Raw genomic sequence first — 6,000 nt, forward strand, 5'->3', positions numbered from 1 at the left:
ATCCCCTTCCTTATCACATCTTCCTTTTATTCTATACTTTCTACTTCCCATGTCTTCTACCTCAGTGGCAGTTTTTTTACCTGATGGAGTTATCAGAGTAGCAGCTACTTTACATGTATCACTTTTATCCAGACTTTTTGCTTTCACTTCAAATGTTTGTCCCTTTGATACTGTAATGAATCTATCATCTTCATCAATGATGAACCTACTATCAACACTTGTGATTTCACCAAGGCCTTTTGTTAGAGCATCATCCAGGTCTGTATTAAATGTGACGTTTGGTTTGAGATTTTTTGCAAAAGATGAATATCTGGAATTCATTTCCTTGGTATTTGTTTTAGCCCCATTGATATCTGACTTGAAATCATCAAGTGTTTTTGTCTTTTCTGGTTGGTCCATCGTTTCTGAACTTGACCTCTTTAGACTTTGCACTTCCATTTGGTGTGATTCTAGCTCTTTCACTTGACTTTCAATGCCATCATTCTTTTGCTTACATACATTTTCAAGATCCAACAAGAGTTTTTTGCTTTCTTCTTCAACTTTAGAAATAATAGTTTCTTTATGTGTTTTAATAATGTCTCGGATCATGCTTACATGTGATTCAAAGTCTGCTTTGTCGTCCATTATAGAATGAAAAGTATTTTCTAATTCTTGTTTGACATCTTCAGCTGACGTGATCACTTGAGCTACCTGTTTGTTAAATGCATCTATAGCATCACTCATTGCTATTATGTTATGGTGATCTTTATAACAACTCATAACATTTTTCTTGCATACAATTTTAGTACAAGTTGTACAAAACCTGTCTGCTTCAGTTACTTGTTTTTTTGATATATCAGTGTCCCGCACTTGTGTAGTAGTATGTTGTGCTCTAAGACAAGTCATAAAACATATTGTACATAAGGTTTTGTTACAAGTTGTACAAAATCTTTCTGCTTTGTTGTCAGGATGGTCTTTGCATCTAGTAGCTTGCACTTTTTTACTTGATGATCTGTAAATTACAAATTGATTCAAACATGTCATGTGTAGTTAGTTTATAATTGACAGTCTTTGGTTTTCAATCTTAGGTATAAATTGTTTAATGTTTTACACATTAACTTAGTTAGATGATTGCCTAATTGTTTCTGCATATTTCCTGGCATATTTTTCTTTTAATACTTTGTTACTATTTCAATTTAAAATTTGAAATCATTGCATTTAATTTTATGTTCAAAATATATAATTTAACTTATTAATAATTAAAAAACAAATTGTAGTTATAAGTTTGGACAAGATTAGATAACTATACTGTACTAGGTTATGTTTAATACTAACCTTGATTTGGTCCTCATAATAGTCCTACCGTTATGATTATGTTGGGACAGCTGACAATGTATACATTTATAGGGTAATAGGGTACAGAGTGCAATATTTTATGTTCATAATTTTGACAAACAAATGTTGTCAAAACAAATAGCAATCAAACAGCATTTATGATTTGAGTTATAACTTTGTGTACTAATATTCCAAGTTGATACTTCCCCACCAACACTTACAATCAAGGGTGAACTCTAAATGAACTCTAAAATCTTTTTATTGCTGTTTTATTATCTTATTAACTTATTACAACTTCATATGTTTATTCACATACTGAAAAAACTTATTTTTATTGTTTAGCAAACTTATTTTGATGATTAATGACCCCTTAATGACCCCTTAATGACCCTTAATGACCCCTTAATGACCCCTTAATGACCCTGTCAATGTGCAATTAAAATTTGAAAAAAAGAACAATGTATAAAGTTCATATAATTGCATCACTGTAAAAGTAATACCAACATTTTTATATTATATTTTTAAGGTTATTAACTAATTAATTAATTTTGAATTTTAAACTTGACAATTTTAAAAAGTTCCATTTACAAAGACAAAATTATGCATTTTTTAAAATACTAAATAGGTATGCCTATTATACTGGTTGGAACTTCACTTGGAATTGCTTATGATGGCTATGGGACAGCTGAATAGTAAGTATACACAATAAGGTATACAATAATGCATGCATCCAAAAACTATGAAACAGATTAAATTATTGAAATTAAATATATACCGTATTTATTTGAATAAATGCCCCGGGTGTTTTTTTTGTTAAAGGTGGTTTATTGAAGGGCCATATATTTGGGGAGGCATTTAATTTTTTGAATGTATGGTAAGACGTATAATGAAACATATACCCTAATATTAAAAAAAACAAGAAATGCTTGGTAAATTGTAGATCATGTCAATCAATGAATTCTACTACAAGTAGAAATTATTTGTTGTAAAATAACTTGTGTAACTTGTGTATATGCAAGTGGCAGGGCATTTGTTTGAGGAAAAAATTAAATTCCATGGGACGTTTATTCGAGTAGGGCGGAATTTATTATAATGTTCTGTGGGGAGAATTTTGAAGGGGCCTTTATTCAAAGCTGGCAATTTATTTGAATAAATACTGTAACTTTCTTAATTCATATTGTATTTTCTATTATGGTTTTCTAATAACTTGTGTTAAAATTACTAGAATTTGGGATGTGTCCAATCTGTGGGTAATAAAGATGGAAGTTTGCAACTTCATAGTCAGGTCGACCTTGAATAGTTATGGCTAAGGTTAACTATTGAATTAATGTACATAATGTTGTTATTGATACTTTAATTTTTTTTTACTTTTACTTTTTAGTTGCTGGTTATCAACAGACATACGCTGGTTTTTCGTCGGGCCTGTATTGGTTGTGATTGTAGTAAGTGATACACGAGGGAGTGTATTAATTTAATAAGATTCATATTGCATGTGTACAGTGCAATTGACAACTACTCTAGCTGTACTATCACAATGATGACAACTACTCTAGCTGTACTATCACAATGATGACAACTACTCTAGCTGTACTATCACAATGATACATGTATCATTTTGGCTGACCAAATCTAGTACTACCCCTGCATCAACATGACATGCTGTATAAAAGAACAAAGAGACATAGTTCTTTACATAAATCAGAAGTTTGATTATTGTTTGGCGATTTTCTTGTCTTGTCAAATCAATATTTGTTTGTTTATTTATTTCAGATAAACACTGGGATTTTGATTCTAGTTATTAAAATTATCATTCAATCTTCAATAAATCTGCCAAAAGTAAAAAACAAGGATGGCTCGCCCAAGTTCAGGTAACTTTTCTAAAACCTTTCATAGTAATAACTTCAGCATTTTTATTTTAAATGTTCAAATAATAACTATAAAGCTCAGAATCTGTTGCCTGACTAGACTACTGCATTCTCTAGAAATGTTTATTTGTTTTTCTTGATGTATATAAAATAGAACATTAACTCATTAGATTTATTATCTGCTGTAACTCTGTTATTTCTTTCCAGCTCCATTAGCATAAAATTATTTTTCATCATGTGCAGTTCTATTTTAATATTTTTTCTTTCCAGCTCCATTAGATCTGGCATAAAGGGATCCGTCATTTTATTACCAATTCTTGGAGCAACATGGATATTTGGAACCTTGTCGCTCAACTCTGATCTCTTAGTGTTTGAATATTTGTTTGCAGTTTTAAACAGTCTACAAGGCGTATTTATTTTCTTGTTTTATTGTGCTCTGAATTCAGATGTAAGTATTTTTGTATTTAAAAGTTTGTGTATGTTTGAGGGAGCTAGTGTTGCTTACCCCAATGTATCTTATGCACTTTGTGTACAAATAAATCGTTTTCAATAAAAGAGGCCATATATAATCAATTTTTTATGTTGTGTGTGACGAAGGCTGTAATTCAAACTAAATGTTCTTTTTTTAGGTACGACGTGCTTTCAAATTAAAATGGACTCAAAAAATTTCAAACAGTATTTCTCCAGGGGTAAATACAAGTTGTTTATTTAGAATTCACATCCAAGTTTCAAAATTCTATTATTTAATGTAAAATATTAGCATATTTATCTGTATGTTTTATTAATATATTTTGAAAATGTACTCATATTATTTCCATTTTAATTGGCAAAATAAAATTGAACCTTGATGTTGTTTGTTTTGGAAACAAACAAAAAATGTTTGTATGAGAAAGAATGTAGCTTGTTTGGACCGTATCGACATTGATGGGGAGGATGTTGCCTTCAATCAATAACCAATAATCTGTAGATAAAACTAACTTAGATTGGTAAAATAATGAAAAAATAGCTTTTGTTGTATTTATTCTTATTTGTAGATGTCCAATGTTAGAGATGACCATAGGTTAGCCAGTCTCATTCTATCAGGTAACAGATATAAAAAGTCAACGCCATCAACCACAAGACCTATACCACCACGTCCTGCACCACCTTGCAAGGCTATTAGTATGCATGTTGAGGATTTAGAAGGTAACGTACCGCATCATATGTGTTCTTCTTTCCCCCACCCTCTTCTACTAAATTGATATTATATAGGTCTATAGGGTTCTAGTTGAAAGGTACCAAGTCATTTCTCATAGTCATGTATCCAGTCCATTCTAAGTCACCACCAAGAAGCCTTTCTTTAATAGTGCTTGTATGACTGGATAACTGGTTGGAGTAGGAACGTTAGTAGACCTAGTAATGTTTTGATGTTACGGCCTGTCAGGAAATTATCTTTTGATGTTAATGCAAAATTTGTATAGAATTATTCCATTTCTGAATTCCCAAGGGAAAAATAAGATTTAGATTTATTACATGTACAACACTGGCTCAGTAACTTCACAATATTTAAACAAAGGCGCTCTTTGATCATCTAATAATATAACTGTATGTTATAGTCCTAATTCTATCTGTCCCAACTTCATATCCATCAACTTAAATTCTACTTTATTTAGGAGAAATCAAGGACCACAAAGAATTGGTAACATCAAGTGATGTCAACCTGAATCAATCACAGTCCACTTTAGAGAACAAGCCCAAGCATGTAGGTTGATCATATTTAAATCTCAACACTATAAAAAATGTGATGTGCCCAAATATGGTAGTGATATGACATCATCACGTCCATATATGGGCACAATAAATTTGTTTTTCACATAAAGTTTGTTAGTCTAGCATTGTACAGGTGCCTACAGATTGCTAATATATTTACATACAACTGAAAATGTAACCCAGAAATACTGTATGAAACATACCCAGTGAAGGTAAAATAAATTTTTTTTCTTCTTCAGAATAATTCAGAAAATCCATTCAAGAAAAAACCTGTACTGTATCGCAAGAAACCATCATGGAGGATTTGAGTTTGGAAGAATTAATAAAAAAAACACTATAAAGAAAAAACATGTTCTAAATAGCAAAGAACTGCAGTTGGTTTGTTTGAGCTAATGTATAATTTATCTCAAAGAAAAATGTGCAATACCTAAAGTTCTTTTCTCTGACCAGATTGAATGACACACTTTGCGTTTACATACTGCCTGCTCGTAATACTACTCGGCAAGCGTGTGCTTTGAGGAAACTTGGAAGGATATGGATTGCACTCAGATTAAGATATGTCAAATAGTTTGTAGCTGAGAGCATTAATTTGTGGAAATTCTTTCTGCTGTAGCTTTTTATTCAAATTAATCTTTACCTCTTATTAGGGTTCTCTGGTTGGCAAAAGTTTCACTCAAACCACTAAATCCCACTCTCTATGGAACAAATTAAGTTATTGACAAGAGTATTCAAGTAAGAAGTTGTTATGGTAAGCAGGATACTTAGATTTTTACTTTTTGCAGCAAAAAATATTTTGATTTTACTCTTCTGATAAATTAAATATCTTTAAAGACTCAATTAGTAGCATCTCCTTTAAACATTAAAAATGTAAGACATATATATTTTTCCATTATTTCTAGTAAGTTTAGCTACTTGCACTTATTGTTTTTGTGAATTAACTTTTTCTAAACAATTAAACTTGAAAACAAGTTAAAGCTACAAAACGTTGATTTTGATATTTTTGTAGGTAGAAGATGTGAGATATTTTGTGAACAAAATAATGAAAATTAGAATTTGAATTTTATGTGCATTT

Source organism: Antedon mediterranea, chromosome 9 (genome assembly GCF_964355755.1).
Source record: "Antedon mediterranea chromosome 9, ecAntMedi1.1, whole genome shotgun sequence".
Taxonomy (NCBI): domain Eukaryota; kingdom Metazoa; phylum Echinodermata; class Crinoidea; order Comatulida; family Antedonidae; genus Antedon; species Antedon mediterranea.